Here is a 14978-nt window from a genome sequence, read left to right on the forward strand (position 1 = left end):
AGAAATAATATTAATTATAAGAATAATTATAATTCTCATATATTCTTACAATAAGAATAATTATAAGAGTTATGGAAATAATAATAATTAGAAGAAATATGTTTGCGGAAAATGTACAGTAGAAACTCCCTGTATAAGTAAAAAATGCGCTTAGCAATGAATTAAAAATTCTTATTCTTTGTGTTAATAATACATAAAAATTGGCAATATGTAGTTTTGTTTAATTATAATAAAGTTTTTTTTTAGTTTATTTTCCTTCCTAACATCCATATTTCATGCATTCAATCAAGAAACATAAAGTCAGGTCATTTGATCGGCTATGGTAGAACTAGGTATATGACAAGTGCTGGTATGTTTAGTGTAAATGCATTAATAAAAAGTTATTAAATCAATCTTCTACGAGGAAGATATGAGATTTTATTTATTGCTCAGCAAGATTCCTTTAACCCCATCAAAAGTAAATTAAAGAGCAATAAAGAATCAACCTTATCTTTTTTTTCTCCAACATTTACTTTCGTGAACTTTAGATCAACAAGTACTAACATTGTTAGAAGTTGATCATAACCAGGACTCAACGGCCAAAACAAGGAAACACCCGGGCAGTAATTTCTCTGGGGGCCCGGATTTTCTGGTATGCTTCTCTAATCAAATTATCCGCGATAAATGGCCGACGTAATAAGTGTAATCCCAATTGCAGGATGGTAGAGTGCCCGGACTATCCGGCTCTGCTAGACTTTGTAAATATGAGTAACGATTCCTTTCGTAATTTTGTTCCACAAAGTTATTAAACTGTTACCCGTGACTGAAATGATCATCTTTTATAATTTGAGTCAGATGCCGGAATCTGGATATTAAAAAAGAGGAAAAGCGTGGTTTTTAAAAGAGAGGATAAATAATTCAGGTTTAAAATTAGCTCAGAGTCAGACAGCGCTATTAATATGAATAGCATGTTTTGATACTGTTATTTAAATTAATATTTCAAAATTATTTTATATTACAAACAAATACCCTTGTTACGCAACATAAGGCTTTTGTTCCTAAAATTATAGCTTAGACTAACCCAACATTAGGCTGTTATTTCCTGTTATAATTTAGTATTATCTTACATTAGGCTGTTGTTACCTTGCTATTGTTTAGATTAATACTCCATTCGGATATAGTTTCCAATTGCTTTGACTAATCCAATTTGGGATGCTAATTTCTATAGTTATACTTTTGGCAAATTCTATTACCTTAGTGTATTTTTTCTGTTGTCATAGTTGAGAGGAATCCCATATTAGTTTGTTGTTTTCTTGCTAATGTTTAGATTAATACTCCATTAAGATATCGTTTCCAATTGCTTCGACTAATCCAACTTAGGATGCTAGTTTCTATGGTTATACTTTTGACAAATTCTATTACATTAATGTGTTGCTTTCTGCTGTCATAGTTGAGATGAATCCAACATTAGGTTGTTGTTTCCTTGCTATTGTTTAGATTAATATTCCATTAGGATATCGCTTCCAATTGCCTCGACTAATCCAACTTAGGATGCTAATTTCTATGGTTATACTTTTGACAAATTCTATTACATTAATGTGTTGCTTTCTGCTGTCATAGTTGAGATGAATCCAACATTAGGTTGTTGTTTCCTTGCTATTGTTTAGATTAATATTCCATTAGGATATCGCTTCCAATTGCCTCGACTAATCCAACTTAGGATGCTAATTTCTATGGTTATACTTTTGACAAATTCTATTACATTAATGTGTTGCTTTCTGTTGTCATAGTTGAGATGAATCCAACATTAGGTTGTTGTTTCCTTGCTATTGTTTAGATTAATATTCCATTAGGATATCGCTTCCAATTGCCTCGACTAATCCAACTTAGGATGCTAATTTCTATGGTTATACTTTTGACAAATTCTATTACATTAATGTGTTGCTTTCTGCTGTCATAGTTGAGATGAATCCAACATTAGGTTGTTGTTTCCTTGCTATTGTTTAGATTAATATTCCATTAGGATATCGCTTCCAATTGCCTCGACTAATCCAACTTAGGATGCTAATTTCTATGGTTATACTTTTGACAAATTCTATTACATTAATGTGTTGCTTTCTGTTGTCATAGTTGAGATGAATCCAACATTAGGTTGTTGTTTCCTTGCTATTGTTTAGATTAATATTCCATTAGGATATCGCTTCCAATTGCCTCGACTAATCCAACTTAGGATGCTAATTTCTATGGTTATACTTTTGACAAATTCTATTACATTAATGTGTTGCTTTCTGCTGTCATAGTTGAGATGAATCCAACATTAGGTTGTTGTTTCCTTGCTATTGTTTAGATTAATATTCCATTAGGATATCGCTTCCAATTGCCTCGACTAATCCAACTTAGGATGCTAATTTCTATGGTTATACTTTTGACAAATTCTATTACATTAATGTGTTGCTTTCTGTTGTCATAGTTGAGATGAATCCAACATTAGGTTGTTGTTTCCTTGCTATTGTTTAGATTAATATTCCATTAGGATATCGCTTCCAATTGCCTCGAATAATCCAACTTAGGATGCTAATTTCTATGGTTATACTTTTGACAAATTCTATTACATTAATGTGTTGCTTTCTGCTGTCATAGTTGAGATGAATCCAACATTAGGTTGTTGTTTCCTTGCTATTGTTTAGATTAATATTCCATTAGGATATCGCTTCCAATTGCCTCGACTAATCCAACTTAGGATGCTAATTTCTATGGTTATACTTTTGACAAATTCTATTACATTAATGTGTTGCTTTCTGTTGTCATAGTTGAGATGAATCCAACATTAGGTTGTTGTTTCCTTGCTATTGTTTAGATTAATATTCCATTAGGATATCGCTTCCAATTGCCTCGACTAATCCAACTTAGGATGCTAATTTCTATGGTTATACTTTTGACAAATTCTATTACATTAATGTGTTGCTTTCTGTTGTCATAGTTGAGATGAATCCAACATTAGGTTGTTGTTTCCTTGCTATTGTTTAGATTAATATTCCATTAGGATATCGCTTCCAATTGCCTCGAATAATCCAACTTAGGATGCTAATTTCTATGGTTATACTTTTGACAAATTCTATTACATTAATGTGTTGCTTTCTGCTGTCATAGTTGAGATGAATCCAACATTAGGTTGTTGTTTCCTTGCTATTGTTTAGATTAATATTCCATTAGGATATCGCTTCCAATTGCCTCGACTAATCCAACTTAGGATGCTAATTTCTATGGTTATACTTTTGACAAATTCTATTACATTAATGTGTTGCTTTCTGCTGTCATAGTTGAGATGAATCCAACATTAGGTTGTTGTTTCCTTGCTATTGTTTAGATTAATATTCCATTAGGATATCGCTTCCAATTGCCTCGACTAATCCAACTTAGGATGCTAATTTCTATGGTTATACTTTTGACAAATTCTATTACATTAATGTGTTGCTTTCTGCTGTCATAGTTGAGATGAATCCAACATTAGGTTGTTGTTTCCTTGCTATTGTTTAGATTAATATTCCATTAGGATATCGCTTCCAATTGCCTCGACTAATCCAACTTAGGATGCTAATTTCTATGGTTATACTTTTGACAAATTCTATTACATTAATGTGTTGCTTTCTGCTGTCATAGTTGAGATGAATCCAACATTAGGTTGTTGTTTCCTTGCTATTGTTTACATTAATACTCCATTAGGATATCGCTTCCAATTGCCTCGACTAATCCAACTTGGGATGCTGATATCTATGGTTATACTTTTGACAAATTCTATTACATTAATGTGTTGCTTTCTGTTGTCATAGTTGAGATGAATCCAACATTAGGTTGTTGTTTCCTTGCTATTGTTTACATTAATACTCCATTAGGATATCGTTTCCAATTGATTCGACTAATCCAACTTGGGATGCTGATATCTATGGTTATACTTTTGACAAATTCTCTTACATTAATGTGTTGCTTTCTGTTGTCATAGTTGAGATGAATCCAACATTAGGTTGTTGTTTCCTTGCTATTGTTTACATTAATACTCCATTAGGATATCGTTTCCAATTACTTCGACTAATCCAACTTGGGATGCTGATTTCTATGGTTATACTTTTGACAAATTCCACATTAATGACTTGCTTTCGGTTGTGATAGTTGGGATGAATCCAACATTAAGCTGTTGTTTCCTTGCTATTGTTTAGATTAATACTCCATTAGGATATAGTCTCCAATTGATTCGACTAATCCAACTTGGGATGCTGATTTCTATGGTTATACTTTTGACAAATTCCACATTAATGACTTGCTTTCTGTTGTCATAGTTGAGATGAATCCAACATTAGGTTGTTGTTTCCTTGCTATTGTTTACATTAATACTCCATTAGGATATAGTCTCCAATTGCTTCGACTAATCCAACTTGGGATGCTGATTTCTATGGTTATACTTTTGACAAATTCCACATTAATGACTTGCTTTCGGTTGTGATAGTTGGGATGAATCCAACATTAAGCTGTTGTTTCCTAGCTATTGTTTACATTAATACTCCATTAGGATATAGTCTCCAATTGATTCGACTAATCCAACTTGGGATGCTGATTTCTATGGTTATACTTTTGACAAATTCCACATTAATGACTTGCTTTCGGTTGTGATAGTTGGGATGAATCCAACATTAAGCTGTTGTTTCCTTGCTATTGTTTAGATTAATACTCCATTAGGATATAGTCTCCAATTGATTCGACTAATCCAACTTGGGATGCTGATTTCTATGGTTATACTTTAGACAAATTCAACCTTAATGTGTTGCTTTCTGTTGTTATAGTTGAGATAAATCAAACATTAGGTTATTGTTTTCATTTGGGATAGCTTAGACTAATGCTACATTAGACTACTGTTTCCTATTCTTATCGTTCAGACTAATTCGGTACTATGCTGTCTTCATTTGATACAGCTTAAGACTAATCCTATACATTAGGATGCGTTTCTATAGTTATACTTTTTTGACTAATTCTACATAAAGCTGTTGTTTCTTACTGTTACAGTCAATGCTAATCCTACATCAAGATGTTTTTGTTTGATACAGCTTAGGCTAATTTTGACATTATGTTGCTTTTTCTTTTTGTTATAGTTTAGACTAATTTCAAATTCTTAATTATGTAAAATATTATATGGTTTGTTCTTAGAATTTTTACTGATCTGGAAAGTAGGTCAGTAACTTTACTGAAAAAAGTTTTAACATAATTGTCTTTTTCTAATGTGTGGGTCGGAAAATTTTGAGAAATGTAAATTATTTATTTATTTATTTATAGCTCAATTCCTTGGGATCAATTTCTGACTAATATTCTAACTAATTTTCAATTCTAGTCAATTTCTAACTAATTATCTTCGAAATATCTGACGATGAATTATTGTTTTCCCTCTCATTATAATAAATTTTATGATCATTAAAAAATAGGTTTATATTTAAAAGAAATTAGCAAGTAAGAGTTTTTTTTATTGAAAGTGTAGCTTTCAAAAGAATTGAAAAAACAAATAATAAATTCAAATCAGGAAATACGTAATTTTTTTTATAGTCATAGAATATCTGGAAGATTTAGCACACAGAACAAAAATTATTTTTAAAAAAACCCTATTAATTTGCTATTTATCCCTATTTATTTGCTATAAATTTCAGATAATGCTTTTATTGAAATATTTTGAACTGAGCATGCTGTCAAATTTTGTAAAATTTAAAAGATTCTGTCTAAAGTCGTTCTTTGAATACTCAGTTACCACATCAAATAATGCTTTTGTAGCAAATAATATGCAATTTTTATAACTGTTTTGAGTTAATAACTGTGATTCATGGTATTCAGGCTTTGTTCATATTTATCCTACTTTTTTACCAATGAAAATGGTGTAAAATAAAAGACCCAATTATGTGAGAAGGAAAAACCAATGTGACCTGAAATTTTTTAATATTTGAGAAGCTTCTCCAAATCTCGTTTTTTTTTGTTACTCATCATAATATGTAAGTAATGATAATCGTTCATTGTTTTGAATCATTTTCATCTAGGCGAAGAAAAAAATCCCACCAAATATTCAATGTTTTTAAAAATTTAGTGATTTATTTTAATATTTAATCTGTATCCATTTTAAGCCATAAGCAATTTTCAGATAGAATAGTATATACAGTTTACTGTGAAAGCTTTGCTTTGAATTTAAGCTTTTTTATTAACCTTGGCGAAAGAGTTCGGAAGAACAACCTCAATAAAATATATACCTCGATAAAAAAAATGCCAAAGGCGGGCTCAGACTAACATTAAATGTAATATTTTGTGGGAAACAAAGAATAATATCTTCCCGAAGCTGGTTTTACATTTAAAATTCGATAACAAAACCATGAAACAACGTTCCCATAGGAAATATAACTGCTGCTAGTTTGTATCTGATCGCTTAAAACAAAATTTTTCGAACTGTACACTCTATTTTTAAGCACATCCATTTTTTTTATGTCCTAGCAAATTGCAACTTATAAATCCTGTGTATTGTTATCAAATGGAGATGGACTACAGAACTGAATTCACCCTCAATTTACGAGACATAAATTAAGCCTAGCTTATAACTCCGTAGATCCATATTCGAGATGGTACTTGGGCGAGGAGATAGTTTTCTACAGATAGGTAATTTTAATAATCAAAAATGAATTAAGGGAAGGGTGATTCCATTCTATATGGTTGAATGCGTTCGGTTAAAATCAACCGTGTGGAAGAAAATCGGAACTCTTGGCCTCAGGCCATTGCAGCAGACGCGCCAATGCGGGTAAAATGAAATTATTTGAAGCTACGTTTGGAGTTTGATTGCTAGTTATGTGCTGGGGGGATCTGGAACAAAATTACTGAGTGTTAAAATGTGCAGTATGGGCTTAAGTGGCAGTTTCCGGTGAAGAGATTGCTGGAAGAAATTTGAATGCGGAGGTACATCGGTAAAACGGGATAGATCAATTTCATTAAAAAAAAGTGAAAAAGAAGCATGACTGAAATTTTGATAAGATCGATTGTTTCAGATTTGTGTAATATGCATGTTTGAGAAAATGTACTCAAAAGCATAGGCTGAAATTTATATCGACGAGAAAGTTGTTTAACTTGCTAGAATACTTTATGAACTCTCAACATTTACTTAGCGTTTCTAAGCAATAAATGTAAGATTCAGTATAATGAGCCCCTTCTCATTTTAGCTAACCTATTTCAATGTAAAAAAATTTAGGTTTTCTTTTACTATTGTGTTATGTGTATTTATTATACAGTTGAATCTCTATCAGTTGTTCCCGCATCTTTTGTTAAGTATCTTCTTGCTTTCACGGCCCCGTTGAGAGAAATTTGCCTTCGTGGAGGACTTTTTGATGGAAATAACCCGCATTTGCATTACATGGAGAAGAAGACCACGAGAACCTCCCTCGGTTAGCCTGACGGCAAAGGGACTCTAACCCATGATCTTCTTACCACTGAGGATATTTCACTTCAGCACTGCGGTCGTTGCCAGCCGGATGCAGATTCGTATCGACCAACCATTGCTGAGATTTGAACCCGTTTCACCTCATTGGAAAGAGAACGCTCTATCTCCTGAGCATCGAGATTCATAACAAAATGTTTTATATTTTATTTTATAACCGTCGTTGAACAGCCGACCCAATTTTATAGGTTTACGACTGATAATGTTCAACTCCGTAGCCTTGTAATTTTGATCCCAATCCAGAAGACAAGGGAACTCCTGTATCGAGTATTGGGAGAAATATTTGCTTCGTGGAGGACTTTTTGATGGAGCTAACCCGCATTTGCGTTACATGGAGAGGAAGACCACTAGAACCTCCCACGATTAGCCTGACGGCCAGGGGACTCTAACCCATGATCCGTCTACCATTGAGGATATTTCACGTCAGCACTGCGGTAGGTGCAAGCCGGATGCGGAATTCGTATCGATTAGGATTCGAACCCGGTTCGCCTCATTGAAAGGCGAACGCTCGATCCCCTGAGAACAACAGAAACATAACAGAACATAGCAAAAAACTTGAGAAAAAAAATATTATATCATTGTTTTACTTTAAATCACGTTACTTGTATTTACTGCATGAAAAATTCATCAAAACGCTTTCTTATTTCATTTAAGATAATATAAAAATATAAAAAATATTGGTTTTGCCATCGCCCTACACTCAAATTAATTTAGTATTTATTTTACGAAAAATGATTGTAGAATTTTTTTTTTAAAACACTAATTACTGCTTTTATTTTCTATAATTTACAATAGCCACTTAATAAGTAATTCGCTCATTATAATCGAACGGTTGTTTGGAATCTGCGGCCATAAATGATGCCAAATATGTCAAAGTTTTACGATCAGGGCTATCCGAGGTTATCTAAATTCTTACTCAGCACACGATTCCCTGTCAAAACATGCTAGAATGCCGTTAATTTTAAGTAGGCCATCTCCAATCCCCTGATTTAAAGCACTCTAGGCCATAATGTACACGTCTACCTTTGCCTCGAGGTTCGGATTTTAATTAAGGTACTTAAACAAGATGATTCTCACATAATTACAATGCACAAAGACAAACAGCGGTTTAAATTTTTTATGGTCACATTTGGCGGGATTTTAAGTTGTAAAATAAGTTGTAACTCAGTAGTGGAAATCTTTAAGTTAGCAGAAGAAAATAGTTACTGTATTGGTAATAATTTCTCCTTTGGGGAATAAAGAAAAAAGATCTTAGTTTCATTTACTAATTTAAGCTGATGTTAACTCTTTGAGAATTTTGTTATTTCAAGTTAGTTTTACTTATTTGAATTCTTTTTATTACTTGAATTCTGAACATAAAAATAAAATAAAAAAATCAATATATTTTTCGAATAGACTATTATATTTTTTGTGAATGGAATAAGCATCTCAAGATTGTGCGATTTCCCTTACTCTTTACACTTTCCCCCTCTCCATTACTATGGTTTCAGCAGATCTTGCTTTTTTCCCTTCGCGGTGGGAAGTTTTAATAAAAAGAGGGAAAAGCAAGAAAGCGTAAGGAAAAGGCGACCCAAAACGAAAAAGGCCATGAATAGCCACGAATTTCGAAAGACCCCAGGAGGACTTTTGGTGGTCATAGAATTTTCTTACACGTGATACGTATACATTTTTAGTTTTTTGTCCGACAGAAAAAGAATTATTTTTTCTTTTTAACCACTCGAAAAACGTAGCTTAAAATTTATATTTTCTTCTTTTTAGTTTGTGGTCCGTTTGTTTGTTTAGGTACGAGAAATTTTTATCGGTGATAAAATCGCGAAGGATTTTATTGAACCATTTAGGTAACAATTATAATTTGTCTTAGCATTAGGCTTTCAGCTCCCGTTAAAATTTAACGCATATAGCGATAACGTGATCAAAATTTCGATTGACGATAAATTCTTTTATCGATATCGGAACATCAGTTGAAAATTACGCGTTTTATCAAGACGAAAAGTGGTGGACATTTCAATGAGAAACCTGGGGGAAATATCAATTTTCGTAAGTGACACATTCTAAATTCTTTCACAAATATTCTTTATCATAGATTTCAATTCTTTCACTATATATTTACACAGAGACTTAGCACAAAGACAGACAGGAAGCAATGTGAAACATAAGCAAACTAATTATGCATCGAAGTTGCCAGGTACACAAAAAAAATATATATCACGATTACAATAAAATACAATCAAAATACAAATCTAAGCTAAGTTTGTTTGTATTTTTTTTGTAGTTCATTTACGTCGCACTAGAGCTGCACAATGGGCTATTGGCGACAGTCTGGGAAACATCCCTGAAGATGATCCGAAGACATGCCATCACAATTTTGATCCTCAGCAGAGGGGATGGCACCCGTGCTTCGGTAGCCCAACGACCTGCAAGCGAAGTCGAGCACTTTACGGTAGCACAGTTTAACGAGGACCAATACCACACACCCTCGGTCCCGACGCAGACTGATCCAAGTGGTCACCCACCCGCACACTGACCGCAGCCAGTGATGCTTGAATTCGGTGATCTGCTGGGAACGGCGTCTTAACGATCAATCCACTGCCGGATCTAAGTTAAGTAAAAGAAGTATTTGAAAAAGAATTATATTTCAACTAACTCAAAGTGCTCTACGGCACTTTATCAATAAGTAAATCAATAAGTAAATATAATTATTGTAATACAATGTAATGCATTTTATCAACCAATTAGAACTAAGGTACATTCACGGTGTCATTTTATTCGTGGTTTTTCTTTATCTTCGTTTGGATTCTAAATATTTTTTCTTTCTTCTACTACAAGCTCAATATAACAAAACACTTACTGTATTACGTCAGATGCTAACAGCAATATAAATGATGTTGATTGTTTTTCAATATTTTTATTAGCGAATTAGAACTAAGTTCATTGTATATCTTCATTCTTATTATTTTACAATAGTTTTTATTATATTGTCGACTTCGGTATATTACATTTTTTCTTTGCAATCGGACAAAGGGGATGTAACTAAATGCTACTGTATTATACTCGCCGCAGATGCCTTGCGGCCCATAAATAAATACAAATAATAGAAATTTTTCTCTATATCTTTTTATGGCTGTTTTTTAGATTTTAAGAATTTGTGCTTGATACGAATAGATTGATCTTGCTGACGAAGAAACGGTTTAAAGAGTTTTTGGACTAATGTTGTATAGATCTTATGTTATTGATTCTATTACTGTTTGAATTACTTGTACATACAATATTTATGCAAGTAAAGACAGAGATCGTTGAAATTTAGTCATTTTTAAAATGGATTATTAATGGTGGCAAATAAAAATACCATCCACTTAGGAGACCTCTTCATTTGTGACAACAAAATACAAGGACGTCAGATAAAGTAGGTAATTGACGATGAGTCCAATTAGGGGCTCGATGCACTAAAATGGTCCTAAAACTGGAAGTCCGTGTTTTTTCTTTATTGGTAATTGATTAGGGGCTCGATGCACTAAAATGGTTCTAAAACTGGAAGTCCGTGTTTTTTCTTGATTGGTAATTGATTAGGGGCACGATGCACTAAAATGGCCCTAAAACTGGGAGTCCATGTTTTTTCTTCATTTTAAATCAATTTTTAAGTGTGTTATAGCTGCTTCGATAAGAACGAGCACCTCCCAAGATTGTCAAGTGCGAACTACTCAGAACAAGTTCAGAAACACTCTTTGCTTAATTTTAATGCAGATATGAAAATAAAGTTGGAGAGAAACTTAGCCAAATGCGGTGACCGCCACCGATATCTTTAACTTTGGCAACCTCTATCTGGACAGTTTTGAAGTAGTTTATCGTAACTATAGCTACATTAGATAGATACAGAGACTCTGCCTACACCAACTGATATTTCCAACATTTTATAGTGCTTTTCGAAGCTTTAAAGAAAGTGACATTTGTGACAAAAAAAAGTGTACAAGGAAAAAAAAAAAGACATTTTAAGTACTTTACATTTGAGACAAATCTCTAATTGTAAAATGAAAAAGTATTCGGGCTTTATCACGAGCAAATTAAATATTTTAAAAGTTAATAAATTCGTTTATTTGAGAAAAATCGCCAATTTGGCAAGCTTTTTACACTTCGATATATTGTATCAAATCCAAGGAATAATTATCAATATTTTCTAATTTCCAGATAATGCTGCGTTAGAAAACCTTTTAAATATTAAAAAAAAATTAAATTTCGAATGCTTTTCATTTTTACAAAAGGATGGTTTTTCTACTTATTGAAGTTTTGAGCCATTTTCAGAATCATAGTTGAGGGAGATATCTAATGATAGGCTAAACGTGATCTAACAGTCATAATAACTAATAACTGATGTTAAACTCACAACACTTATAAAAATAGCATATTTATCGCAAAGCCGAGATGGCTTAGGGGATACTACGTTCGCCTTCCAATAAGGTGAACCAAGTTCGAATCCCAGCGATGGCTTGTCAATACTAATTCCGCATCCGGCTTGCACCGACCACAGTACTGACGTGAAATATCCTCCGTGGTAAACGGTTCATGGGTTAGAGTCCCCTTGCCGTCAGCCTAACCATGAGAGGTTCTCGTGGTCTTCCTCTTCATGTAACGCAAATGTAACCCTTCATATAACGGGTTAGTTCCATCAAACAGTCCTCCACTAAGATAAATTTCTTCCAATACTTGATCCAGGAGTTCCCTTGTCGTCTGGATTGGGCTCGAAATTACAAGGCTACGGAATTGAACATCAGTAGTCGTAAACCCAAATACGGGTAGGCTGTTCAATGAGACTGTTATGAAATATTTATCGCAAAGAGCTGTGGAGAATCAGGAGGTAGAGCGCTCGCCTCCCAATGAGGTGACTTAGGTTCGAATCGGCTGGTCTATACAAATTATATTCACACCGACCATAGTGGCGACGTAAAATTTCTTTAGTAGTAGACGGATCCTTGGTTATAATCCCCATGCAATCGGGCTTACCGTGAGAGGTTTTCGTAGTTTTCCACTCCATGTAGCGGAATAATGCCTTCAAAAATGTCCTCCACGAAGACTAGTTTGCACCAATACTTGATCCAAGAGTTCCTTTGTTTTCTGGGTTGGGTTCAAAATTACAAGGCTACGGAGTTGAACATTGATAGTCGTAAACTCAGAATTGTGTCAATTGTTCAACCCCGGTTGTAAAATATAATATGAAGTATTAACCACAAAAAACCGTATTTCATGGGAAAAAGAACCTTACATCTATAAGAACCTAACGCAAAATTAACCAATGCCGTATATAGATAGATATGTAACAAAAATAAGGTCTTTTTTATATTAGAATCGAACATTAGATGCAACGAATCATGAATCATGTTTCACTAACTGTACTTTTACGAACTCACATTTTATGAACGACATGCGTAAAATACTGTATACATTATTTTAACCAAAGAGCTTCGCGCGAGGAATTTATAATCCTACACTTTTATGATAATTAAATTTTAATTTTTAAACATATTAAGGCAATCAATAATTGATTCTCTCTTAACTTAATGAACTTATTTCTATAACTAACCCAAAATTAAACCCATCGAGTTTTAACACCCGTAATAAAGCAATCTTCCTTTTCGTTTTACAAAATGAAAAGATGATTACCTTTATTTTTCTCCGTTAACTTTTCTCCGAAATTTTACGAACGCACTTCCATTTCCTTCGTCTCATTAAATACCGTCAAAAAGATGCACTACCTCGCACAAAACGTGCGACTTCTCGAACGTCCTTACGAGTTATTCTAGATTAAAGTTAATTATATATTTCGGAACACCGTCAGGCCTAAATTGGTGGCGTTTTGAAGAGTTGTCATTAAACGTAATGTGCATGCGTAATTTTGACCCTCCCTCATTCATTAGAGAGTGGGGTGGGGGGGGAGGACCTAGTCTCGTCAACCGGCTGATTAAAGAGAGTAGGCCCCGCATCACCTGATATCTTTCTCGTAATTATCCTTTTCAATGAATAAATTACGACACTAAGTAAATTGAAGAGCAGGACCTTTCTTTATGTGGTTATTGGCGACAGAGTTGGCGACAGTAACTTGGCGGAGGACGGATTTCTATCAATGAAATATGAACATAAAGGTTATAGTGCACTAGGGTTTCTAAAGTTGTAATTTTGCCTCGTAAAATTTTGGGATATTAAAAAAATACTGCACGTGTCACGTGACTGATTTTTCTTTGACGGAAGAAGGGAAAAATTAAAATTTTAATGAGCGATTAAACTATTTTAATACCATAATTGGGTATAATATAGCCTACGTCACAGGTTGTGTTGTTCCTACTAAATTTAACCCATGAACGGCATTTTCTGCGAGCCTAACTTCAAGCCACAAATAAACAAACGAAGTGTTCGATCGTTTAAATAGCTGCTCGCCAGATTTTATTGCATTATAAAGAAAAGTTATTGAAACTAAATACAACTAAATAAACAACAACAACTAAAACAAATAACAACAACTACTAATAACAATAACTAAATAAACAACAACTAAATTCCATTCGTTTAGCATTGCGTCATATGTTGTTCCTACTAAATCGAAGTAGTTGTGTTTTTTTCATATTATACCCAATTTAAGCGTTTTTTTTTTAATTGAATCTACCAACAAGGTTTTTTCGGTTACGTCATAATTACTGTTCAGTTTCTAAAACTTTTCACCGATAGATGGCGTGGTTTTCAATTTCAATGAAACTTTTATTTTTAATGACATTAAAAAAGAAAGAAAAAAGATTCAGTTATATGTTGGGTTGTCATTGAAATCAAAGCTAATCGATTCTGTTCTTAAAATGTCAATCATAAGTCAAAATATATCGAATTAAGATAGTAAACTTCATAGTCCCATTTCTTGGTATATTTGGAATTCATATTTTTCAGATAATTCATATTCTTTTTTTTTATATAGCAGCAAGAAATCACAGGTAAGCCCATTTTGATATCATTTCAAAAACTTACCAATCGAAACAATTACAAAAACATTATTCTAAAAGAAATGACATTAAAAATCTTAGAATGTCTAGCATTTCTGTGATTTCTTTTGCTTGACATCAACAGCTAATAGTTAATTAAAATCCTGTAATATTTCACTAAAATGTTAAATATTTTGACTGAAGGGTTTGCTAATTGTTTGCTTTTCGTCGTAATGTAGTGTATTTTTCGGCTAAATATTTTTTTATTAATATAATTAAAAAAACTACACTGGTTATCATAAATTAAGGAAAATTCACAAAAATCGCGATAACTCAAGAAATTACACATGGAATTTTATGAAACTTACCCACAATATACAACACATAGTAAGGTATTAAACAACATAAAAAGAAATTATCAGACATTAATAGTAGTATAGAAATTAGCACATGTATAAAATAAACAAATTGGAAGTATCGGTTTGCAATAGAAAAAGTACCTTTAATATGGAATATGATTGCCTCTAGAAGCAATACAGCAC

The 14978-nt window shown here is 33.0% G+C and overlaps 1 protein-coding gene across 1 annotated transcript in view; it reads right to left on the reverse strand.

Annotated features, from left to right (window-relative positions):
• Snoo (Sno oncogene) overlaps positions 1-13302 on the reverse strand; it is a 441297-nt gene extending 427995 nt beyond the window's left edge. Inside the window, exon 1 of the mRNA XM_087157925.1 lies at positions 13136-13302. The gene's annotated coding sequence lies outside the window, so the exon portion shown is untranslated. The remainder of the gene's footprint in view (positions 1-13135) is intronic.
• Between the last annotated feature and the right edge of the window lie 1676 nt (positions 13303-14978).

Source organism: Parasteatoda tepidariorum, chromosome 2, assembly GCF_982258835.1.
Source record: "Parasteatoda tepidariorum strain Cologne lab strain chromosome 2, Ptep-v5.0, whole genome shotgun sequence".
Classification (NCBI taxonomy): domain Eukaryota; kingdom Metazoa; phylum Arthropoda; class Arachnida; order Araneae; family Theridiidae; genus Parasteatoda; species Parasteatoda tepidariorum.